General features: G+C 40.6%; 1 protein-coding gene across 8 annotated transcripts in view; it reads left to right on the top strand.

The window, feature by feature from the left end:
* The window catches only part of tenm4 (teneurin transmembrane protein 4), a 211,425-nt gene that overhangs the window by 1,590 nt on the left and 183,058 nt on the right, over positions 1–26,777 (top strand). The gene's annotated exons all lie outside the window — the stretch shown is intronic.

Raw genomic sequence — 26,777 nt, 5'->3', positions numbered from 1 at the left:
AATGCAGTTCTGAAGCGTTTGAGACCGGAGGAGCATGAGGCGGACCCCTGGGAGTCATTGTTGGGGCCCGGCGGCGCACAGGATAAATCAGTTTTGCACTCAGACTGAGAAAGTTGTGGGACAAGCGCACGTGCAAAGACCTACTAGTGTCTGACACCTCCATTCTGACCTCACGGTAAAAACATTTTGTGTTTCAATTTGGCCACTCATGATCTCTAAATATAAAATGGTGAGATTTCAGAATATTTCTCCACTTTTCCTTGATTTGGCAGAATTTTCTCATCCTTTAAGATACCGCCGTGAGCTTAAAGGAAGGGTGTTGAACTTACACAAGTACTGCCATTGGCCATCGCAGGGTGCGTGACCTCCAATATCAGAGGTTAAATCCAATGGATCCTGGGGCCCTCTGTCGTCTATAGCAAGTGCTTGGTGGAACCATCAAATGGGGAGTCTGGACTTGTAAGGTCTCCTCGAGGTTAACCTTTTGTGGAACAAGGCCGCATTCTCACAGTTGTCTTTGTCGTGCTGATGAGGAGCGGCGCTCGCTTCTCTGCTTGAAACGAGGTGGCCAAACAGCCCACCCTTTGTAGCCCCAAATGAAAAATCTGTTGCTCATCTTTTCACCTTAGTCTGTGCGCCGGACGCAGGAGATGCTGAAAGAGGAGCCTGTTATGCTCCATAACTGATTGTGGTGGAGGGCAGAAGGAGGACTGAGAGGAAACAATGAAATTCTTCTGTCCCCGTGGACCTCCCCTGGGTGGGGGGGGTGATGTGTATTTCAAGAAAGAGTTGCAGCGAAATGTTCTTAATCATCTGTGCGACTGAGGGGAACGTTTGATGGAGAAATGTGCAACTCAAAGTGCAGCAGCTGTCTTTCCGAAACCCGACAACGTGGTCGTGTGCAGAGCTTTTCAGAGCTTTTATTTTTTTAAATATTGCAGCAGCACGGAGTTCAACACACTCCACACAAGACTATTTTTAGTTGAAGCCTGAAGTCTTTCATTTTGCAATTTATGCTACCTAAAGCTAATGTGCAGTTGTCACAATTGCAGCACTTTATTGGAGCTGAAAGCCAGGCATCGCCCCCCCCCCCTTTTTTTTTAACACATTTTGGTGACTTCTGATGTGCAAACTGATTTATGATGACAAATAAGCAAAAATGGTGATAAATGTTGTCTTTTAAGAACATTTTGTGAGTTTCTGAGGCTGTGTGGTTTAAAAAAAAAAACTAAGATGAAATCAAGTTTATTTTGAAAGTCTGTTTTTTTTTAACTATGAAATCTTTTACCAAATAGTTACTCTGGATGTTTGAGTCATTCAAACTTAAGAAGTGAGATTGAGGTTAAAATAAGTCCCAAGCAAGTCATTTTTTTTTAATCTTCTGTCTTGTTTTTTTTTGCCCCAGACTGCTACCAGGAGCAGAGTTTACTGCAGAAATAAACAGCACGTGTGGGTTTGGAAACATGTTGGCAACTTCTGAGGTACATACTAGTTTTTAATAAAAAAAAATAAGGCCTCTTTTTTTAGTTAACCATGCAAACAAAAGCCATGATAAACTTTTTTTTTTTTGAGAACGTTTTGTGAGTTTCTGTGGCTGTTTACTTTGTAAAATCTCAAATTATGTGAAGCTTTATTTTGAAAGTCTGTCTTTTTAAGCTGTGAAATCTTCCACCTGATAGTTCTTTTGGATGCTTGAATCGTTCAAATTATTTAGGAAGTGAGACTGAGGTTAAAATGACTATCAGGAGCAGGGGGCACTGCAGAAAGGAAAAGCCTTTTTAGTTTTAGACACATTTTGGTAACGTCTGATGTGCATACTGATTTATGATGACAGAAATAAAGCCTTTTTTTTGTGAGGTGTGAAGAGAATCATTGGACTCAAATTGTATTTGTTTTTGGAGAACATTTTGAGTTTCTAAGGCTGTTTGGTTTGGAAAAACTAAGATTGCATAAAGTTTATTTTAAAAGTCTGTGTTTTTATGCTATAAAATCTTCTACCTGATAGTTCGTCTGGATGTTTGAAACATTAAGACTTATTTTGGAAGTGAAATTGAGGTTGAAATAACTCATCTCAGGCCCCCCTCCTAGACAGAGGATAGTATTTCTCTTCCTGAAGGCGCAGCAACAGACTGCTCTTTGTTTTCAGCTCTGCAGAGAATGCAAGCAGCAGATTTTAAAAGACGACCGAAACAAAATGATAATTTGCAGGTGTGGCTCTCATTATTCTGACATAGCTGGCTTTGATGTGTTCTTGTCTGCTCAGTGTAACCACAGAGCATTAGCCTGTTCAGGTATCTGCTCTCCTCTCTTATCGTCTCCCTGCTGATATCATTTTAGATAGCAGTTTAAGTCAGCTGTAGTAAGTCGGCTGCTATTCAGGCTTTAAAAATAGACTTTTTTTAAGTAGATCACATGCATTTGAGCACTTCCATTATTTACTATCCTTAATCTTATTTTCATGATACTTAAATTTAGTTTATTATCCAATCAGACAAAAAAAAAGGATCATCAAGTGCTGCTGCAGCTGTTGCTCCCTCAGCACCGGCGTCCTATTGGTCTAATTTTTTTGGATGCGGCAGATGGCGTGGTGAGATCAGTAGTTCATACTGACAATTAACTTGGCGCACTCCTAATTATAGCGGCGTGCAGGTTAAAGACGCTACCTTAGGGTTGGAATGGAAAGCAACTCAATTATAGCACTTTTACATTTCATTTAAAGGGCCGGCGAGTTCAAAGGAGGTCGAGAACGAGTTGACCTGAGTGTGGGCGCCCTAATAAAAAACCAAAACTGTTTCAAACATTTACTATTATCATTGCAGATTTGTTAGCATACAAGCCAGCACATAAAAACATAAAAAAGACTACTGTATTTTCCGCAAGATAAAGTATACTTAAAAGCCTTTATTTACTTTTAAAAAATGACAGTATGGCTTATAATCCGGAGCGCCTTGGTTGTGTTTACTGATGGTGAAGCGATTTCTGAGAGGTACATAGTGCTCTATCAAAATGTTAGGTGTAACTGTGAAGACTCGTAGCATGTCAGACAGTGTTTTTGTTGTGTTACTAACGAGGTTGGGAGTTAGCGTAGTCACAGTAACATTAGATATCCGTCGGGTTCTACACATAATGCGAACAAAGTTAGGAGTGACAGGTATCGTGAAGATGCTAACACGACTAACGTGGCTAACATGTAGCGTGTTACAAACAAGTTCTAGAGCTGGAAGGGAGCTGGGTTGTTATATATTCGATTCATAAATCAAGATCAACGATTGCCAGATCAAACTACGATTCTTCCTATTCAACATTTTGAGGTGGGGCAAAAAAGTTTGTAGTCAGCCACCAATTGTTAAAGTTCTCCCCCTTAAAAAGATGAGAGAGGTCTGTAATTTTCCTCATAGGTAAACCTCAACTATGAGAGACAAAATGAAACAAAAAGCAATCCAGAAAACCACATTGTCTGATTTTGAAAGAATTTGTTTGTAATTTAGGGTGGAAAATAAGTATTTGGTCAATAACAAGAGTTCAAGTCAATACTTTATTTACCATTTGTTGTCAAAGACAGCAGTCAATTTTTTTCTGTAAGTCTTCACAAGGTATTTTCAAACTGTTGCTGGTATTTTGGCCCATTCCTCCACATAGATCTCCTCTAGAGCAGTGATGTTTTGGGGCTTTGCCCCCCCACTTGCACCCCAATTTCCGAGTCAATAAAAATATAATTCTTGAAAAATAATAAGATCATCAATACAAATTTCTTTAAGCATTAGTAATGGCACTTTAGCAAATAGAGCTCTTGTTTTAATATTAATAACAACAAAACATTTTGAAACACATATTTTTGATCATTTAATTTACGATGGTCTTCTCTGCTGTTCTTATTTACCGTCCTTTCCAGGCCTTCTGCCCCCCTCCCGCTCATCCATATGAAATGGTCTAGCTTCAGCACCGCTTAAAAGGTTTTCTGTCAACTTCCTGGTTGACTTCAGCAGTCAATGGAACATAAACATCACTGTTTCTTTGAGTCATTTTACAACAAATCCTGAAAAAGTTCCCTGCAGTTTGAGCAACTTCACTGTGTTTTTACAAGTTGATTTTTCTTCAGATGAACATTTTGCCCACACGTTCCAGTATGACACAGTCACATGACGTCACATAAATGATCACGAGATTTCGCAATATTCTTAATTTCATATTCGCCATGTTTCTTTTATTCAAATTGTTGACTATATTTGAAATGAAATCTGTTTTTTAGAAAAAAAACTTTCAGGAAACTGAACTTTGATCTCAGTTTTTTTTATCCACGGAAAACACTTGCTAGCTTTACTTTAAAGGTTTATTTAGTAAATCCAACATTATTCTGCATTTTAGGGAAATACTTGGATTGCCTGAAGTGGTTTTTCTTTGTTTTTTTTACTATACTCTTCAATATTTCTTTATTTAATCAGTTATCTCGGGCATCACAAATATTCATACTTGATTTTTCGGCAACAGATCCCAAAAAAATCTGAGTTTTCATATAGTCTTACATTCCTGAAATGTATTTAGCTTTTATGAAGCAGTTTTAATGGTTCAGCTTATAAATTCATGAAAGATCCACAATTATACGTCGCTTTTAGCAAGCAATTTATACCCTAATAATTTGCTGCTATTGAAACAATAAAAACAATGTTTTCTATATGATCTAAAAGGATTTCATTATTATCTGAAAAGTGCGCTTGCAAAAACGTAGAAAGCAGAGCGACTAAATTGGCAAGTTAACCAAGTGATTAATTGACAAATATTAAGAAATAGTAGAGAAATTATTCCCTAACAGTAAAAAATAATCAGTGGATTCATCACTGGTGAAATAATCACTCGTGACAGCTTTAATGGTTCGGTCCTTTTTTTTTGTCATGGCAGAGGAAGCGTGCATGCTCTGTAAGAATGTGGAATCCTTCATCTTTTCTTTACTAAACATGCTCCAGGAAGCCATTAAGACCGCCTTTCTCAGCAGGGTTAATCATCACACACATACTTACTTGTTTTTCACAGCCTGACAATATAAGGTCATTGGAGGTTTTTTTGCTGTCCAACAATAGGAGACGTGAACCTCATATTATTAAGCCATAATCCTAGTTTTCTAACTAAATTGACTTTTTTCATTAAGGTCCCGGTTGAGCTCTAAAAGTCCCAAATTTGGTAGTTAAAGAGAAGAGACCACATGGCTGCAGCCATACATATCTTTTTATTTTATTTATTGATTTGCAAATACATAAAAAAACAGCTTGGATATATATATTTTTTATGTGTTTGTGATCGTATTACTAAATGGATTTTGAGGAGACAATTTAAAGTCTGTTACTAGTCATTGGTATCACACCAGGATAAGACATCACTAAACTCTGAGGCCATACATGTAAGCAAGTTGTAAAAAGTTGGCCAATTCGGCAATTTTAGAATCAGAAATTGCCTCTTGTTTTTTGTTTGGGAAGAGTTTTGCAATCAAATGTAATAAAAATGCAAAAAAAAAAACCTATGATCAATCAAAGAAAAAAACAACCTTTCACAAAGCTGCTTTATGAAACAACCTGGATATTTTTGTTTTAGTTTGGACACTGGATACTTTGATATTTGAGTGAAATAACACTATTTTGCAAAAAGCTCGCCTGGGGTAATTATTGTTTTGTTTTTCTAAACAAATGACAAAAGTTAAGAGTCACAGCAATAAATGAGCCAAAGCAGGAATTAGCTTGTTTTTCACATCAATGTCGAACGACCGGCCAATTCTTGCCAAATACTCGATCTAAAACTAGTCTGATTCCATCTGTGAGCATAATAAAGGTTAAATAAAAAATTAAATAAAAACATTTCTACATGTCTGTCATCCGGACTTCAGCTCTTTGAAAATTGTCTGTTAGCAGCTCAGAACGGCTTTACGGTGACCTGAAACTTACAGCTTGACCACCTTGTTGCTATAGCAACGCATCATGTCAAATATGAGCTTGTGTTGGTGCAGCTAGCCACAGTAAGGGTGTTCAGTAAAATGTTATTGTTGGTATTTTTAGACTTTCAACAACTCTTGCTCAAGAGAGCCCCTAGTGGCAGAATAAGCAAATAGAGACTTGAGCTACGTTCACATCGCCCTTGGCAACGCACGGTTGAGTGGCCACTTCCAATGAAAAGTGATGTAAACTATCGTTTTGACGCGTAGCCACGCACATTTTTAGCACCATTTTTAGGCTTTATATACAAAACGCATGGCTATGCCAGTCATGGACTCGGATTTGTTGGTGACGTATGGATGGCGTCCCCTTTAATTCACACAAGTGCCAACTGTTTGACATTTGGACATGGAGGAGGAAAGAATACTTGAAGTTTGTGCCCGGCTGGAATTCCATGACAGCAAGCCTTTCAAATATGGGAATAGAGCTGTGAAGCAAAAAGCCCAAGAGCAAGACTCACAAGATTTGCACCACTTGGACATTTCCCACCAAGCCTCTTCCAACTGCAGGTACATGTGCTAAAACAAGAAAAAAGCCCCTCCCTGTTTGTCTAATGTGAACAAGAAGGGGCATTTGACGCATGATCAAGAATGCGCTGTAAATAGCTTTGTAGTGACTTTTACGTTAAGCCCGCCTTGTTTCCTAATCTTCCTTCAGAAAAATGGCTTGAGCTGCATCTCTGTCCTCTGGTTCCACAGCGGACTCCCACCATAGACCCTGAAGGATCACAGGTGGACCCGTCTTCATGCTGCAGAACCTCCCGGCTCCACTTGCACCAGTCGATACTTGCAGCCTTTGGTCAAAAATCGAAAGCTGATCGCCAAAAATCAGCCACCAAACAAATATGCAAAATAGAACCTGAATGCAGTCAATCACTTAAAAAAACAGCCTGTACTTGGTTTTAACCAATAAAAAGTGGAAATAATCAAAACTAATAAATGTGAAACATTGAACAAATGTAAAAAATGGAAAAATATTAACGGCAGAGAATTTATTCACAACTTAATGCAGCATTTTTTAGACTTACAAAAACGTCATGTGCTTGAACTAAAACTGAACTGCTCCTTTAAAAAATCTCTTTTACTGTCATGAAATGAAATGCTTTCATGTCATTAAAAAGTTCTGACATTTATAGTTCTTAAAAAGAAAATGAAAAGAAAAAGCTACAATTCTGTATAAGTAAATCATACTATTGGAAATTGGAATTGCTGAAGAGCGTCTGAGTCAAAGCTGCTCACAGAAATCTTAGTTTGTCTTAAAAATCACACCAAAAAATATATTTCCAATGGCTCCCACTCATTTAATTGCTTTTCTTTCTGTGGAAGAGTGATGGGCTGTGCCTGTGACGGTGTAATATTTTTGGATTGAATTATTTATCGCAAAGTATGTGTCTTATCTCCGTTTGCTTTCAGTCTGCGCCTCAAGCAACCCTGTATGGTGCAGCTCACTTTGGTTCATGGTTCACACCAACTACAAATACCTGACTCCAACAGTCAATAAGGCCAGCTAAATCTAATCCCGCCGTTCTGACGGGTGAAGCAGATCTGGACTGAAGCAGGGCTTTTTTCATTTTTTTTTTAAACCAGGCGAGTAAATCGGTTGACGAATGCACAGGTAAAGTGGAAATGAAGTACATAGCCGTGAGCCTGGAAAGCTTTAAATAATTAAACGCCAAAGCTAACTTCATCACACAGTTGGCTCTAATAGAGTAGCTTTAGCACCCACACTGACAAACATTTAGGTTTGATCATCCATCATGTACTTACAAAAAAACAAATCTCCACCGATGGAGAGGAATTGAAGCTGACCGTTTCAAACTGCAGCCTGCAGACCGACTCCACCCAGATGTCGGGTCAATGTGTTTTACACCACTTGAGTTAAATGCACTGCAGCAAATTGCCCCTTTTGCAACTACGTGGGTATACACAGCAGTCTGCAGCAGCTATGCGCTGCAGAAGAGAAAGCCAACGTTTGAACTCCAGCTCCTTAGCTTGTGCTGAACTTGAGGCTGCAATAATAAGCTGCTCTGTTTAAAAGTTCGATCTTTCGGGTGGGGGGCGGTGGGTTGCTGACAGCTTTCACGCTCCTCACTTCGCCCCGACCAACAAAGTGGCATCTCACACTTTCTGCGTCTTTGGAATTCTCCCGTCAGAACAGCCTCCCAGGAGGCGTTTTGTCACGACCGCGAGAATCTTATGCAAGATAGTGAAACGGCAGTCAATTTGCAGGTAATTAAGCCCCAGTGATTTACAGTAGAAAAAGCAACATAAACATCAAGCAGCCCAGAGAGGTCCTGCGATGTTTGGGACCAAAGCGGTACCAAGTCTGCAGTTCGACCTCAAACTGCAGCTGTGGCGGTGCTGAGCTGCCTTACAAGCTGTCATCCAGTCTTTTAACTGCAAACACGAACGTGGAACTCTGAAAGGCTCTGTATTTGTGGACGTTGTAGCAGCGTGTTGGTAAGGTGTGTGAAACTCAAAGGCTGCTAGTTCATCAAAAGTCAGGAGTTACCGAAAGCATTGGTCACAACTGCCCATAGGGTGGGATATGGGCAAACCTGTACAGCACATCAAGGTCATAGACCACCCGGTGAGCTTCAGAACAACAATGTTCATGCACATTTTTGTTCTACAGGCTTGCCGTTGGCGACAGGTCATGCTGAACACTGCGGCATTCGCGTGCAGTCAGTATGGGCCAGCAACTGCACTTTACTAATGAGTGTGCAATAAAGGCACCGTCCGACAGCATCGTCTGGCCATCATAAGTGTGTGCAACTAACATTAGCCTTACGGATACGTCAAGATACATTCACCACACGTACGACAACCATATGTTCCATAATCATGAGCTCCTCTAAGGCAGACGTACGAGACTCACAGGTAGGACAAAACACAGCACACAGCAGGGGTCAACCCCTGTGCTGGTGCATTCAACTGATGCCTTCATCACAACTGCTCTATGCTGTACACACACAGGTTCTCGAGCACACTTTTAGCATACGGTGTTAACACTAGACCAGGGGTTCTCAAAGTTTTTGTAGCGGAGGGCCAAATTAGGAACTCGACAGACTGAGGGCCAATTTTGGTGAAAAAAATGGATTAAGAGAAAAAGTTGTTTTTAATAACTTTAATGACCAAGTGTCAATTGTGCAGTTAACCAGGCCCTCCAGAATTTTCCCAGTTGTGGTCGGAGGTTGCTGCCCAGAGCTTCTACTCATCTAGTAATTTAATCATTTGATAGATTTTCTTTTGTTCTGGACAAACAATGTCTGCTACTTTCAGCATACATTGTTTTTGTCCTTATCAACACTTGCTCCGTCTTAAAAATTCTTTTAAAATATTTCTTAGACATTATTTTTGTTCAAGAGTTGTGGATGGCTGATTCCCTTTTTCATGTTTTCTGTCTCGTCTGGATCGGATTTGAATAATATGTTAGCGTTTTCATGGCCAGCTACTGCTAAACTTCATGCACGGTGTGTCATAATTTATATTTTTGTACCTTAAAAACATCCCAGTGTAATCACTCCATCATGGGATTGGACATTCCGCCTGCAGCCATCAGGAAAGCTCTGGAAATGCTTATCTTGGGAAAAGGAGCAATCAGATTTTCATGCAAGTCGGGATTTATGTGGGTTTTACTAATCTTACTGATCAGAGAGCCGTCTCGGAGAGGAAACCATCGCCTTTGATCATGTCCATGGGTCTGTCACGCCAAGTCAAGGGTCATCTCTGCATATTACCAGGCGTGCCGCGGTCACTTGTACGTCAGAGCTCCCGGAGCCAAACGGCTGGTTCAGACGCCACTCAGCATCGTGCCCGGGGCTCCTTTTATTCTTGAGTTCATCGCAGCTTTTTTTAATCCAATTCTGCAATGAGATGTTTTAGAAAAGCGGCATTGGTAGATCAAAGAACAAATACTGGCATCCAAGAAGGCTGCTGCACTCCATGGAGGTGTTCAGAGGGAGCAGGAGATTTGAAAAGGAGTTGTCAATACATTTCATGCATGTTAGCCAGCAAAGTGGAGTGATAGCTCTCTAGGGGGATGGCCTTAAGCTGTTATTCTATAAATATTAATAAGGCCAACGAGTCTGCCTTGAAGGAAAGCTAACAGTTTGCTGGTGTCATAGGCAGGGCGTCGGTGTGGCGCCGCAAAGAGGCTGATGAGATAACATAGAAGTGGTAAGATGACATTTGGTGACAGAGCTCATTTTTCAAAACTGAAATGCCATCACTGGAAGCGGAAGCCGAGCAGCTTGACCTCCTCCTTACAAAATCCTGACGTGGTAAACAAAACCCTCTGTGAGCCGTAGGTTTTATTTATTCCTGGCTGAACATAAATTAGCATGTTTGGTGAAGCTGCCACTCGGTGCAGAATTGGAACCTGCCATCATATTAGAACGTCTTTTTAGTTTGATTCTAGGCAGGGGCCGAGCTAGAACATTTTATATGGGGGGCGGGGGCAGAAATCTAGAGGAAGAGCAGAGTCAATGCCCATTATAAAAAAAAAGAAAGAAAATACTGTTTTATTAAGATTACTATTATTATTTATATTTATACAGCTGTTCTTTTAGGTGAGATACTAAAATGATACTAATATTGACTCAAAACTTGTCCCCCTATAGCTCCGCCCCTTATTCTAGGTTCTAGCAAACTGAGAGATAATTGCAACTGTTTGGGTTTGTACTTTCCTGGGCATCAGAGCACCTAAATGCTGGAAAAACTGTCTGCAGAAGACATTACTGTGCCAAAACTTACTTGTCATCTGCAACAAAGACTTGGCGACAACAGAGATGCTTTGAGATGCAAAGCGCTCTCTTTTTCTTTGTAGGTATTTCATGCAACATATGTGCAGATTCTGCTTATTTAAGGAGCAGCTAATTTAAAGGTATAATTAAAATACTTGTAGTGAAAATCAAAGTAAAGCTGCAAACTAACAGTTGTGTTGTCAAGCACCTATTGGATGATTCCCAATTGTTATGAACCATCTATTGTGGTTTTTGTGTTTTGTTGCTCAACAACACAAAAAAAACAAGATGTTTTTGTGTTTATCCTGACAGCAGTTTCAAGGTCGCAGCGGAGCGGATCTCTGGTGTTGCTTTTTAGTGTAGACATAGTTTAGTTGGTTATAAATTGCTCAAAAATCACCTGATTTTAATCACTTTGCTGTGTTTTCTAGCTTTTTATTGCGTATTAGTGCTGGTCGGTCATTTAAGGCCTAAACCAAAATACAGATATTCATAGAGCAATGAAACATTTGACAGTAGTTTTTGTTATATTGTGAGCTCTCCTAATGACTTTTCACCCCCCCCCCCCCAATATAATCAAGAGAAATGTCAAATTAACTGAACACTCTCAAGTGGCTGTTTTGGCTTTCAGCGATTACAAGTTACCTAAAAGTCTAAGATTTGACTAAGGGTGTTTTCAGATTGGGAAAACTGTTTGTTTCCAACCCAGTTCCCTTAATTTGGTCCAGATTGAGGCCAGACCATCGCGTTAGTTTTAATAAACCCCTGGAGCTTTGATGTTAACAAAAGTATCAATGATTAAAGACCCACTATAATGAAAAAGGTGTTTTTAACATGTTCTTGTGGCATTTTTCTCTCTTGATGGAGGATATATTTTAGGAAAATTGAAACTCAAAATTGCATTTCTGAGTATTTCTTTATTAAAGTTGTTCAAATCAGGAGCAGACGATGCAATTTGAAAGAGAATGTAATTGTGATGTAGGAAATACAGTGGGCGGGGCCATTAGCTCCTTGCTTTAAAACGTTCACAATATTCTCCCTCTAATTCAAAATTGTACGGCTTGATAGCCCTAAATACTGCTCGCCATTTTCGTCGCACCACTAACGTTATGTTTAGGGTGTGAGGGGATATAAGCTAGTGGGGGAGAGTGTAAACAAATGAGTGATGGGAAGAGGGGTGGGGTTGCTCCACGTCAACAGTCCTCACCCACTACTCAGACGAGGATTTTCAATAAACCATTGCCGTTTTGCAGAAACTATGTCCTAGAAAACGACACAGTTTTTTAAAATTTTGCCTAAAAATTGCATAATCATAATTAAAAGACCACTGGGAACACGTTTGCAAAAGATGGTTAGAGTGAGACTAACAATGTAAACAAGTTTGAGGAAATTGTTCGTTTGAAAAGTTTTTCCCTCTCATCTTGGAGAAAACACAAACTAAAATTGATTTTGCCAAACTTTTATTGTGTTTTTATAGAATATTATTTACACTTACTCATTTGTTCTTTGCTCTCCTATTTAAAAATGATCTAAACATTCCTCCTGTCCTCAGTAAACGTCTCTGTTAGATTTACACAGACACATTATGGAAAGATGTGGGCTCAGATTTCAAGCTCTGTGCGGTTTGCTGGAGGTTGATTCCACCAACCTTTTACCAAAGTGGAATAGTAACGTCCAACTGTAAATTCAAGCCGCCCAGGTGTTTTTTTTGAGTTCCTTTTGTTCCAACTGATTCATGACACCTAAATACACAACAGGTCGAGCTGTGATATTTAAGAGCTCTGGGAATATTTACATTGAAAAACTGGAAAGCAGGCTTCCTCCAAATGTGCTCCATACCTAATGCTCCATTTATCTCCATTTATTTGCTCCAGCGTTGGCATTTAAACTAAACAGAAAAATGTCTGTTATGGTAACAACAAAAATATGCTTTTTCCTGTGTGTCAGAATGAGCGACATTTGTTTTTTTGCAGATTAGGTGCATATTATGTACTCCGATCATAAAGCATGCCTCTAATGCACTTTTTAAAGTGTAATATAATGGCAAAAATATGTTTGTTTTCGTTCAAACTTTGATGCTTAAACAGACTGAGGTGTTCTGTGACTGGAGTCTGGTGACCACACATGAAGTAGTCAGAGGCGTATTGATGTAATCCCCATGATGCCTTCAGCGTCTCTGCTCGGCTTTTCTCCTGCAGCGGCAGCATTGTGCTGCACATGCGTGTCATCACCTCCTGCAGTAAAAATGCAGCAGGGACAAACAAGCGGCTCTGGCACAGACGTGTGCACGTTTGTGCGAGTAGGCAGCAAAAAAATCCCACATTTGCATAGACTGAAGCGTGTTTTGATGCTGCTGTCAGAAGTGAGCCTCGCTTCTGCTTTGGGTTTTATGAAGGATATGTGCCATTTTAAAAACCTTTGATTACTTTATTTATTTATTTTTTACCAGAGAGTCACAACAGAGGGGTGAGGAAGCCACATGTGGCCTTGGAGTGTCAACTCACGGATCCCTAATCTAGAAAAAGTTCTGGAATTTTGAGAGTGCCAATAGAATTACGATTTTGGAGAATCGTACAAAGTTTGACTTTTCAACAGATCATAGAAAATTAGCTTAGCATTGCATGTGTGTGGGTTGTCTTTATTTTTATTTTTTTACTACAGTCGGGCGTAAAACCATGTGATCTTTGCATTTTGCAGTTTTGGGATTGGAGGAGCACATGTTTTATTTCACGGCGAGCGTCCGGCGCCGAGGCTCAAGCGTCTAGCTGTCATTCTGATGTGTGGTACATGTGCAGTGTTCAATATGTAATGGGGTTTGCTGAGCACACATGCATTAACGCTGCAGAGCTCCTCCTGTGCTTCCAGGCCTCTGCCAGCTGCTTTGGAGCTAAAAGGATTTCCGTGCGCACGTTCAACCAACAGCAAAAATGAGAATGCAGTGCTGCTTTATGAAAGAAGCCCCGCCCCTTTTCTCGTAGAAATTGGGAGTGATAGTGGGTACACTGCCAGTTAAGCTTGTGTTTGGGAAGAGAATGGTATGACGAAAGCTCTTGGTCTCATTTCACTGGCATGTTGTCATTCCATGCTCCACAATTACTGGTCGCAGTAATTCCCAGTTGAACAGAAAGATGGACGGTTCCCAAACCTGAGCTGCTTTGAGGGCTGTCAAACTGTCACGGAGCAGAAAGACTCTGTGCCTCCTTAGTTTGGGACAACATTGTCAAAACAAAAGTGATTAAACCTGCCCATCCCCCCCCACACGTTTCTTTTTTACTACTTGAGGAGAAAATGATGATTTTTGCTTCTCCCTGTTGGGCTCAAACGCTGCCTTGTGTCTTCACTCCTCTTTTGTTCCACATGGCATCATGTGAAATGCTTAAAAACTGGTTTTAAACATGTTCCTATGTCATTTTTCTCATGATGGAAGATAAATATGAAAAAACATTAAGCTTAAAATTATGTTTAAGATTATTTCTTTATTCAAATCACTGTGAATCAGGAGCAGACGAAAAATGCTGTGTGAAGAAGAGAAGGGGATTTAGCTACAGACAACATGGCGCCCAGACATAACTAGCCGGAAGTGGAAAAATTAGCTTCGATTTATCCCAGTGTTCAGGTGTAGCACAAAGAGAGCCTTCATGTTAGTCATTCTGGTAAATCAACACAGATATGTTTTTACACTTTAAATGTATAACAGACCCAGCAACATATTTGTCAGCCGTGCATCTGTGCTTTTATTTGAATATTTTCTTCTCTGGGATCTGAGCACTCTCAGACCAACGCATTAAAATCTAACTCGCTGTGCGCTGGCATTTGGTCAGCAGCCTTTAGCCTGGAGGGAAATGCCTCACTTATCTTAGCTTTGGTTAGTCCTCACTGGAGGGATGGAAGCTTTCTTTTATTTAAAAAATTGCTGCCAAGGAAACACCTGCCAAAACAGCTCCGGCTTGGTGAAATGGAAGATGGCATTCATGACCCCGAACCCGGGCGTTACCTCCACATACTGCTTCTCGGATCCACAAACTGCCTCTTGAATGCTCTTGCGTCCTGGCCGCCACCTCGCTCCACGTCCTCCACCCTTGTTGCAAACACCATGTTGGTTGACCAACTGATCAATAGGCCAAGTAATAGGTCAAAGTCTTTTAAACAGAGCTTCCCTGTTGGATCACAAAACACATGATTCATCTGCAATCATTTTACGCAAACCTTTTTAAGGTTTGCAGCCTAAATGCAAACATTTACTCTAAATCTGTACCTTTTCTTGTGATGTTTTCCCTCTCACATGAATTCAAACACGTCTCTGTATACATTAAACAAATTAATACATAAAAGATTCAACTAACTATGAGGCGATACGATACAATCTACATATTTATTATAATTCATTTGGTATTTAAAACTATTAATGGAAATGCCTTTTAACAGGGAAACTTGTTTTCTTCTTACTGGCAATTTCTAGTATTGTTTGCAGTGTTTTGAAAGAAAATGGTTTAGTGCACACATCCCTCACTGTGACTCCCCTTCAGCCAATTCTAATTGACCTGACTTGGTAGAAGCAAGCTTGTGATTGGACGACTTTTTGTTTACATCACATGTACATAACCTTTGTGCTATCCTAGGCACTTTAACGTTGGGAGTTGGGTCATCTAGACCCAGTAGACAGTGCTCTGAACCTTTTTTCTTCAATGATTTGTGATCTTCACTGGTGTCCATGGATTACATGAAATCTTTCCACCTTTATCCACCTTTGTCATGGTAGGGAGAACACGACAATGCAAGGGTGGGGTCATCTAAGATAGCACAAGGGTTAAAAAGGCAAAGACAGTAGAGAGCACAGCAGAAATTGATTATTTAGCAGTCGATCTATTTTATACCTTTTTAGCAACATAATCTTGTTCGTATTTGTGGTTTTAACCTGATACTACTGTCCGCTTCAGCACTCGATTGATTTTCCGATACCTGTCTCTATCCTTTAAACCCATTGACTATATATGGTAATTGGACTGAGTGACCCCTAACCCCTCATGTTATAAACAGGAAGTACCTGCTGGCTCCAAGAAGCGGAAACCCTATAGACCTCTATGGAGAAATAAACGGCAAATGCTCAGTCATTGTAATTGTCAGAAAAATGCTCTTGCTCTGCGACCTTTTTTTTTTTTAAACATTTTCTTGATAATCTTTTTTTTTTCATTCTATGTTTTTCTTTATAAACAGGCCAATCAGAAGCCTCAATAAAAGTCGGTGGTCCCTGCTGGCCCCCACCCTAAAAGTTCAAAATGTTCCTTTTTGACAGATTGTGTAGGCTGCTTTCAAATGAAAGGGGCGTGGCCTTCCAACAAGCTCACTCCTGATTGACGAGAGTGATTGCCATAGAGACGGTGAATCAAGCTGACGAGAACATTACTGACGTTGTCTGGATCCAAAATGACTGGCATTCATATCGTGAAAAGATGGCGACTGAATGAACTTTGTTTGGCTCAGTCCATGTCTTATTCAATTCAATTTTATTTGTATAGCCCAAATTCACAACAACCGTCGTCTCGATGGGCTTTGTATAGGTCTTATAGACAGTCAATGTTTACATCCCTCTTTTAAAGGCAGCAAACACTAAGGTAAATGTTAGAGGGTCACAAAGACACAACAATCTGTTTTTATTGGAGTTTAGTTACATGTAGACGACCAAAATATCAATTCTAATGAACAACTGTTGCTCTGCAGAAACGATGCTTTGGGGATTTTGGCTAAAAACAGCATAATAATAATGATTCAAAGACCTCTAGAAACTATTTTAAAAGTCAGAGTGGGAAGTTTCTTTCCATTGCAATAAGAGACAACAGGGAGTGGGCTGGGATTTGTGGTGTCGTCATTGAAAGGTGTCGTTTCCAGCCTAGAAAAAGTGTTCTTCTAAAGATTGTGCTCCAGCAATATGAACCAATAAATGTGTGAGGTGGAAAAAAGGTTTGAGACAAGACAAAAGTATTCAATCTGTCAGCTCACAGGTGGATGAGCATTGCTGTTTGTCTTAAATCATTAGTTAACTGCATTTTCCATCCACTTTGCATCATTTCAGACAATCTTTTCAACTAAAGCTTAGGAGAATGTTTTCCTTTTCCGTGTGCACACACAAGCAGAAACACTGAGGGAGCTTATGAGATTTAGATGAGGGAAAGGCTGCTGTTGTGCTGAGCTAAAAGGAAATCATAAAAAGGAAAATGCTGTTCTTAAGTAGCAGGAGATATACATTGCTGGCAGCTGACACGCTCGTAACTCCTGTTTTACAGATTTATTTTATTTGCCAGCATCAGATCAAGGATTTGTGGCTTGTAAGCAATCTGTGACATTATGACATGATGGCTTTTTTCAAGAAGAGAAACCACAACGCAAAGAACAACAACATATTTACACCAAACATGTCAGCTAAAGAAAACAAGTCAATAAAACATTCAAATAATCAAACCCATTTACCATTGATAGTGAATCAATAATGACTTCCTGGGTTGGTCTGCTTTTATCTTTAGCACTTTCTCTCAACAGAGAGTTTGGTCTGCTCTCAAAAGTACAATGTGAAAGCAGATCAAACCAATTTATGCTGTACTGTTCTGGAATGTTCCCTACCTGCTCTGAGTCAGCTCTCTGAAGATGATTGGTTGAGAATTAACGAAATGGTTGATGGGCTACAGCTAAACAACACACGAACCATCATGAAACGAATGGAATGATACATTCCTTTTGCCAGTTTTTAATATGTTGTTGAAGCACTTCTTAAAATTCAACCAGAATCCTACCTACTAATTTTAATTCACATTTTGTGGAGTGCGTTTTTTTTGTATTTTACTTTTTGTTTTTATTGTTCTTGTCAAAACACCAATGAATGACATGTCAGCAGTCATTTCTGATGACACTGATTTGGTTTAACCCTTTAACACCGCAGACATACAGGCAAAACCTACATAACGCACGCTCTTTGAACTACTATAAGTCTTCAACCCTTTACACAATGAATGTAAATCCAACCGATTCTGACTCGAGGAAAGCACCTTTGTGCGAATATGCAACACTTTAACGATTACGTTGATAACATTCTTGTCAAAACAGCAATCAATGACATGTCAATACAGGGTTTTTCTGATAACCGTATTTTCCGCACTATTGGGCGCACATCAATAAATGCTCAATCTTCAGTCATATGGCAGTGTATCTCTCAAAATCTCTTCGACATCAGTAAACACAACCAGAATGAATCTGTACAGGCACTCTGGATTATGAGGCGCTGTCGTTTTTTTTTTTTTTTAAATGTTTTTAAGTTCACGGTAGCACTTTTTAGTCTAATGTTACTGTATGTCCCCAAAAGTTCCAGCACAGATTTACCACAGATGCTATTTGTTGCTTATTTCTGAAGCAAAGAACAGGTCAGAACAAAAACTAAAAACGGATTCATGTGCATAAAAAGTAGCCTCCCCTCCATCCACTCTTATGCCTTATTTAAATTTAGACTCTTTGACATTCCGTGACTCTTTGTCCGTTCACGCCACCGATCTGAATCGGCTGATTTAGGATCATTTGTGGAAGCAAATGATCTTTAAGCACGTCATTACTGTATATGAGCCCAAAGCTACTTTTGTCTTGCATCAGAATCTACTGGAATTATGTTTATTGCCAGAACGGTTGAAGAGTTATGGTAGCTGGAAGAACATTAACATTGGAGCCAAAGGTCCAGTTTTTAGGGGGTTCAATAAGAGGATTTATTTACATTTGATTTTTATTCAAATCAAATGTTTATGAAAATGTGCAACTCGTTCTGCAGAAAAATAACTTTAAGTTCATAAAATGTATATATAGGTTTTAAAGCACTCCCTCCAGCTGTGGTTGTTGATGTTGGAGTAAAAAGAATCCTAAACTTGGATAAAACTCACAACTAAAACTACAACAGATCGCTTGGATCCCAACATTGTGTGTGTGACTGAAAACAGCTTTTCAAAGCTGCGGCACTGATCTTTATTTTCTAAGGAGTTAGCGATGAGAGGTATCGGCGTGTAGCGCTGGCGTTTAAATGACAGAAAGTGTGCGTTTCACTCAGTTTAGCTGAGACAGCACAGAAAAGTCTGGGATTCTCCGCTGCTGTCAAAGAGTGTGAGACGCCATCAATAGAGGATTTGGAGGAAACCCCTGCTTGTTTCCAAACTTGTTAAAACACAGAGATGGTGTTAACACGCTCTGTTCCACTGCACAGCCCCCTTCTCCGCACACACCGACGCGCCCCCATCCTCCACCGCCGTATCCAAACACATCCCCTTTCAAAGTTGAGTAAACCTGCAGAGAAGCGAGCGGCAGGAGCTTAGCCCTGATTTCGGTGCGGTGGAGGAGCCAAGGGGCCCAGGGGACACTCAGGTTACTGGCTTCGAATCCTGCAGTATTAGCAGGGCACAGTAAAATAACAGCCTGCCATCTGGAACCTATGTTAAAGCCATCCTGGCCTTGCAACGTTCAGTCACACTGACCTCAATTAAGTGTTATTTGTGCAGTATTTTTATTCTCTTCTGCTTTCAGAACTTTTCTTTTCCACATTGTAACGGATGCCTGCTCGCACGCTATCTGATCCTGTTAGTTACAATTTTCCCCCCCAAAACCACCTCTTTTATTCTGCATGAGCTTTCTCATTAAACTTTAAGCTATTCCACCTCTGAAGAGGTTTCAGGAGGAGAGCACCTTAAGAGCGCAGGGATAAAGCTGCTCTTTGTGCTTGAGAACTGCGGCATGGTTTGCTGGGTTAGAATGGTGTTTTTTCGGTGGGCCCTCATGCTCATGGCTCAACATGGTCTATCTTGACCCCACTTAAACAGGAGACAATGAGCGCACTTGAGCAGGGTGGGCCTGTTTTGAATCTCGCTGCTCTTCACTTTCTTCAGCAGTAAACGAATATTTTTGAGAAGCTTTCTACACGCAGAATGCTCTGTCGTTTTTATGAAATGCAAATTTTCTTCAAAATTTCCCTGAGTTATACTTATCAAAGACAATCTTTTTTCAACCTTACAGAGCAAGAGCTTTGGGGGCTGGTGAACTCTGACCAGCCCCCAAATGTAGCTTGTACAAAGTACTTAAACTTTAAATTGTCTTTGTTGCCAGGTTGGTTTGCTCTCCTGAAAGAAAAAAAAAATGAAGCTTCCCATCAACTAGGGCCTAAAAATTTAAATAGGTTTCCATGGCAACACTTTTTTTTTTGATGGCTGGATAGCTCAGTTGGGTAAGTGCAGACACACGGGAAACCACGGTTTGATTCCCAGGGGGCACAATGAGCTCCATCCAGTATGGTTTCTTGGGCGAGACCCTTTGCGCTACTGATGCTTAACTTTGTATTCACAAGAGGGACCAAGTCTGGGTCCCCCCTGTGCCGGTCCCCAGCCCGGATAAAATACAGGGTTGTGTCAGGAAGAGCATAAACATTTCCACCTGTGGCGACCCTAGAAGGGATATGCCGAAAGGTGAACAACATCACAGTTTAAGCTCCTACAAAAGTCAATTTAAATGGCAGTCCTGCTAAAAGTCCCACTCTGATTATCTTTGGATCCATTTTAAAAGCATTCACAATGGTCTTAAATTTGATTATGCCATTTTTAACCGAGATCATAAAAAAGCATTTACTAAAGGACAAATTCGACAAAATGTGCCAACTTTAACAGTTAAAACAGGAGCAAAAGAAGTTTATTAGAAATTCGCCTCTGAGTTGTGTAGGACCCCCACCCCCTCTTCCAGTCACCCATAACTCATTGTTTACATGCTCTCCTGCTAGCTTAAAGCCTCTCACAACCCAACATTACCCGTGCAACAAAAGGGCGAGCAACATCAGAGATTTCCAACCATGTAGTTTTGAGGCAGACACCAGCTCAGATGAGGAAAACAAAGACGTACATAGATTTTTCTGCAAGTGGATGCATCAGACCAGAGTGGAGCTGGGAGCTTGTGGAGCGTCTATTTTCTACATCACATTTCTACATACACTCTATTCCAAATTGCATTATTTTCACCTGCTCCACAACGATTTGACTAAAGAAATACTCGGAATTATAGTTTAAGCTTAATTTTCTTAATACTTTTTTGTTTGTCATGAGAAAAATGCCAATAGAACTTGTTCAAAAACCCCAAAAACACAATTTTCATCAGACAATTAACAATTAAATTGGAGGTGGTAGTGTGACTGGCATTGATGCTTGGACAACCAATGGCGATTGACTGTATTTCCCGAAGCATTCGCAAAGGAAGGCTTGCAACCAGCTAATTTCCCTAATAATATTGATGTGATTAGGAAAACTAGCTCCCATTTGGGCTTTGTTCTATTTTCAAAACCACATTTGCTAAATAAAGCTCTAGAGGAACACAACAAGAAAAAATGTAACAGAGAAACTAGCACTGTTTTTTTTCTAAACAAGCCACAAACGTCCCACTTTTATTGTATTCCGTCTTGAAATGACCCTTAAACATTCTCATTTGACTAGCATGCTTCTCGCCCCTTGTGGCTAATTAGCATAAGCAGGCTAATCATTGCGTCTCTGCAAGTTGAAATTGCCTAAACTAATTCTCCATTACTCTTGTGTAGCCACTCATTTACTGTGTACACCAATAAAAAAATAAGTTTTTTTATGAAACAAATTGGCAAAACAAAAGCTCAGTAGATTAAATAACAAAAACTTGCAGTCGTTTTAGCTTTTCTGCTGTGAGCAGCTGCTAATGAATCACAGCGCCATTATGTTTAGGTTCTTTTTGCATTTTAGGGTGTCACATTATCCACCATGTTGGTTTGTGTTGAAGTTCATGCGCGGCGCTGATGCACTTCAGCGACCTTTTTGCAGCGTCTCCAAAAACATCCCATCAGCACCGCCATTAATAACGTCATGTAGCGGTGACAAGGGTGGCGGCGGCAGGACGGGCTGACTCTGCAGCAAAGGACCGGCCTACAACATCAGACTTTTGTGGAACGGTTTCAGTTTTCATTTCCATAATTACCCCTCTATTCATCAAGCGAGCCCACAGGTGAAAAATGCAGCCTAACCTCATTTTCATGTGTCTAAGTGCCGGATCATAAATTAAAATGACGGGTCTCTGCATTATGGACTATGCACTATGGATAAAAAATCATGCTAATAATGTTTCTTCTGCTGGAGAGGACTTTCCTCGATTTTAAATGGGAATTAATTGAAACAGTGCTAGCTGTTTGTCAGGTTTGAGTTGTTTCACTCCAGACCTATTTTTTTTAATGCAGGACCAAATATACATAAAAAAAAAGAAAAAATGAAAGCAAAGAGTGGCGTTTTAGGCCCGCAGGCACAACCTTTCCCTGCCTTCGCAGCTCCTATTTCACCTGCCTTCACACAATCCTCACTCCACTTTTCTGCCCCTACCACCCTGGTCAGAGCATTTTTCCAAAATGGCTGCTTTTCTATCACAAATGGTGAATGGCGTATACTTACTTATAAGTAATGTGTGCACAAACACGTTCACACCCTGATGGCGGCACCACTGCTGAACACTGGCGCCAACCTATAACCACCAGGAACAATGTGGGGTTCAGTGTCTTTCTCAAGGACACTCCAACACTGGTGGTTTTATCTCCATAGCAACCATTGTACTTTTCGGTCGTCTTGGGGTGACGAACAGGTTTATGTAATTTTTAGAAGACTCTGCAAAAGTAAACTGAATTTCCTTAGCAACTGAGGTTTTTTATTGACCACAACCATATTCTTCATATGTTCACATTTTATATCATATCCTTTTGATCAAGGGATTCATGTATTAAACGTTCACAGTATTCTGGTAAAAATGTGTGAGCAACAGGGAAACTTTAAAACCAACATTTTTTCCCAATCATCTTCCCAAGGATCTTTGAGTTTGAGGCTACTGATTGAAAACTGAATTTTTACAAGGTACTAAAGGTGGTTTGTTCCCGAGGTCAAATCTTTGGTTATGGTTGTAGACCTATTCTTGTGGCCTCTTTGTAAGTAAAATTTTGTGAAGATCACTCAGACAAAAGTTTTATTTTCCCATATTGTGCAAAAAGGTGAAAATTTTTCTATTTTATATTTAGCCACAAAATGGCCCCCGATGGATGTCCCTGGCACGTGTCTTTTGGCTTTGTTATTTGACATTCAATTATTTAGCCTGGTAAGAGAGTTTCGCCCTGTTCATTTCCACCTGCTGTGATGTCATCATATTTTGGGGGTAGTTGTTCACTATACGACAAAAAGTCGTTGTCACTCAGTACTAGGCCGGGTGAAATTTTTGCTCAAACGCAAAGTAAGAAAGAAGGATTACAAAAACCATTTGTAGTCCCGGTCTGCTGTGGGACAGAATCTTTTGTTTTTGTGGCAGAGACGTAAGGCTGCAGGGATTTTGCGAAACGTTTTTAATACGTGGAGCAGCTGGCACTGCGACCCAAAATATAATTTGTCACACAGCCTCTTTTCATTTCATGTTTTTAGTTCATTCGTTCGCAAACTGTTGGTGCCAAAGTCACAACACGCTACAGAAGTCATGGAGAAATGAGAGGCGGAGGGGCGCCACTTTCCTATCTGCATCCACCTTTTGTGGTGAGTGAGCAGTGGCCCGAATTTCCCCGTGTTGCTGTGCGTCGCGCTGTCAGCGTGTCACACGCCTGGTCATGTGCCAAACGTGCCAAGTTGATAAAAGCTGCACAACTGGCATTTAGAGTCCTCTATTTAATATCCCGTCCTGTCAGTGATATACATCAGCTGGGTTTTGCTTTTAATGGGACACATGTCCCAGAGGCCCTTCCAGACGGCTAACAAAGGCCGTGCTGGGTTGGCTTCGAGCTTTCTTTTTAGTTGATATGTTAAAACATGTGCATAAATGAAAATGTAATTAAATAATCGCACATAGGCCCACTTTTTGATCTGCTTTTGAACAACAACCCAAATTAAATATTCCTCTCAGGGATATGCTATGTTGCTGGGATTTACAGAATGTGAATTTCATCCCTGAAAGTACCGTACCCCTGTCTTCATTTGGTTAATAGATCCATTAAGCTGCACGGCATGAAGTGGAGTGTGGCTGTGGTACAGAGCACAGGATGATGTGTTAATTCTGGGTAATTTATTACCCTGGGTGTCACTGGGCAAGGCGCCTCTGACAGATTCCGTCTCCCTGGGATCACCCCAGCCAGGCTTCCATGGGCATTACCTGCTTAGCAGTGACTCTTGCATGCGGTGCTCACATCCGCTGATGCAAGTATGATGTAAAACCCCCTTCGTTGCAGGAAAAACAACAGCGTGCAGGCAACAAAGTGAGCACTACATCAGGCCAGCAGGCTTTGTAGCTGGGAAGCTTAAAGCACACCTGCAGAGAGGAGGAGCGGGATTCAATTTGGACTCGCCGTTAAGAGGTGCTTTGCTGCCTCTGATATAGTTTTTATTTATGGAAGTATCCTTTTTCTGTCCAGGCCAAGCTCTGATTGGATCATGGATTTTGATTGCAGCCTGGAGGCGGTGATCAATCCTTATTTATGTGGAGAATTAAATTTATATATAGGACGATGCTGTGCTCTGACCTGATAGATGAAAGGTCAGTTTAGCTCACATGGGTGCACAATCGAAGCTGGATTAGAGAGAAGCCTGTGCATATTGTTGATTTTATGTTGTTGAGCCTTTTAACACCCCATGGCATGCAACATTCTGTGGGGGAAATAAGTATTTGATCCCCTAATAACTATCAAAAGTTCTGGTTCACAGACTCCCCTAATCAACCTGAATCGGGGAAAAGACACCTGTTGGAACTAATCACCTGTAGAAAAGACACCTGTCCACAGAATCAGTCAGACTCCAAACTCTCCAACATGAGAAAGACCAAAGAGCTTTTAATGGATTTAAGGGAGAAGATTGTAGACCAGAATTGACTTTAAAGCCATCAGCAATAAGCTGGAGGTTACCGTGACAACTTTTGGTGCCAAATGATCATGATCATCAATCCACCTTAAGTCTGGGGCTCCAAACCAGATCTGACCTAGTGGGGCTTCCAGGATCATGAGAACAGTGAGAAAACAACACGGCAGGAGTTGATGATCTCAAAGCAGCTGGAATCACAGTCATCAAGAAAACCATTGGTATTTTTTTACATTGCAATGGTTGCCGCAGTGCTCATAACATGAGCAGGTCGGTTTGCCATTGAACACCTTCATGATTTAGAGAGTGATTCAGAGAAGGTGCTGTGGTCAGATGAGACCAAAACCGAGCTCTTTGGTATCAATTGAACCCGTCATGTTTGGAGGAAGATAAACAATGTTAATGGCCCCAAGAGCACCATCCCCACTGTCAAGCATGGAGGTGGAATCATTATGCTTTGGGGTGTTTTTCGGCTCAGGGCTACTTCACCATGTCAATGGGAGGATGGACGGAGCCATGTACTGTCAAATCCTGAGTGTGAACCCTTCAGCCAGGAGGCTAAAAATGGGTTCTAGATGGGTCTTCCAACAGGATCATGACCCAAAACATTCAACCAGGGCAACCAAGAATTGACTGAAGAAGAATATCAAAGTCATGGAATGGCCCAGCCAGTCTCTTGACCTCAATCCGATAGAAAACCTGTAGAGAGCTCTGAAGCTCAGAGTTGCTAAGCAACAGACACCAAATCTTACTGAGTTAGAAGTCATCTGCAAAGAAGAGTGGACCGAAATTTCTCTTGATATGTGCAAAAACCTGCTCACCAACTACAATAATAAGGGTTTTGCCAAAATGTTTTCCAGCAAAAAAGGTTCAAATACTTACTTCCCTAAATGATATCAATTCTTTTCTGTGGTGTTTTCTTTTCTTTTCCTTACTGTTTACTTTTCTTTGTGATTTTCTGTCTCTCCCTGTTCAAATAAACCAACCATTAAGATGACAGACTGTCAATTTCTTTTTCAAGCGGGCAAACCTACGATATCAGCAAAGGGATCAAATACTTATTTCCTCCACTGTGCTGCATGGAGCCACTAGGGTAAACAGCACAAAGGCATGCAGAGGGGTTTCTGCAAGCCTCAGCAGTGTCTAGTGTTTAGCCAGTGGGATCAGGTAGTGCAGACCTCTGGTGCCTCAGAGGAATTGTGCAGGTCTGCCAAGCGACCTATCATCCAATTCACATCACTCTCCATAATGGCCACAACCAGCATCCACTCCCGATGCCCCCCAAAAACCCTGTCTGAAGAGTAAAAGTTGGTGAAGGGCTCCTCATGAGGGATCTCTGCATTTCTGCACTTCTTATCTGTTGTTGTTGTTGTTGTTACTGTGGCAGCCACACCTACTCTCAATCCGGTGTCATCACATGCAGAGATGTCATCCGGCGGTGGAGCGATTGGCCCCACCCAGCATCTGCTGAGATGAGACATGTGGGAGGTGTGTGGTTATCAAAGCAGGGCTTTGTGAGGAAGACTCAGCTGAGCACTTAAAGGAAGGCCATTACCATGCAGAATAGCTTCTTCTGGCTTTTGCTGCGCTTGCTGATTTTTTACTGTTGATATCGAACAGCCGCTGATTTTATTGTGTCGGCTGCTTGTTGTGCATCGAGTTATCCCCCGGTTCTCATGTTCGTATATGCACTAGAGCTCAGAATAGGAGATGATTCATTCTGCAAAGTGCAGCTCCATATTATGAGTGTAGTGAGGAAACTTGATTACTGCAGTTTATGTGATTGATTGAGGCTTTTACATCAGAATATGTGCTGCTTTCTTCTGAAAAGTGGAAAACACGTCTTTGATCATGAAGTTTAAGTCTGTTTTTTCACTTTACTTACCTCAAAGTGACTTATGCAACCTGTTGCAACCCAGTGACCCCTGAGAGCTCGCATGGGGTAAAGGGGGTATTGACAATGGATGGAATGCAGTTTTTGACTTTGTTTTTGCATCTCAATGTGATAAAGGTTTAATTTATGTAGCCAATCAAACATAGTTAAAGACCCACTCCAATGAATGATGCAAGGCATATATGAAGAAAATTTGGCTTAAACTTTGGTATTTTTTAAACTAAATTGTTCTGAATCAGAAGGAGATGGAAAAAATGCTGTTTCAAAATGAATGT

The sequence above is a fragment of the Oryzias latipes genome, chromosome 13 (assembly GCF_002234675.1).
Source record: "Oryzias latipes chromosome 13, ASM223467v1".
NCBI lineage: Eukaryota > Metazoa > Chordata > Actinopteri > Beloniformes > Adrianichthyidae > Oryzias > Oryzias latipes.
This window is presented reverse-complemented; position numbering and strand designations above follow the sequence as displayed.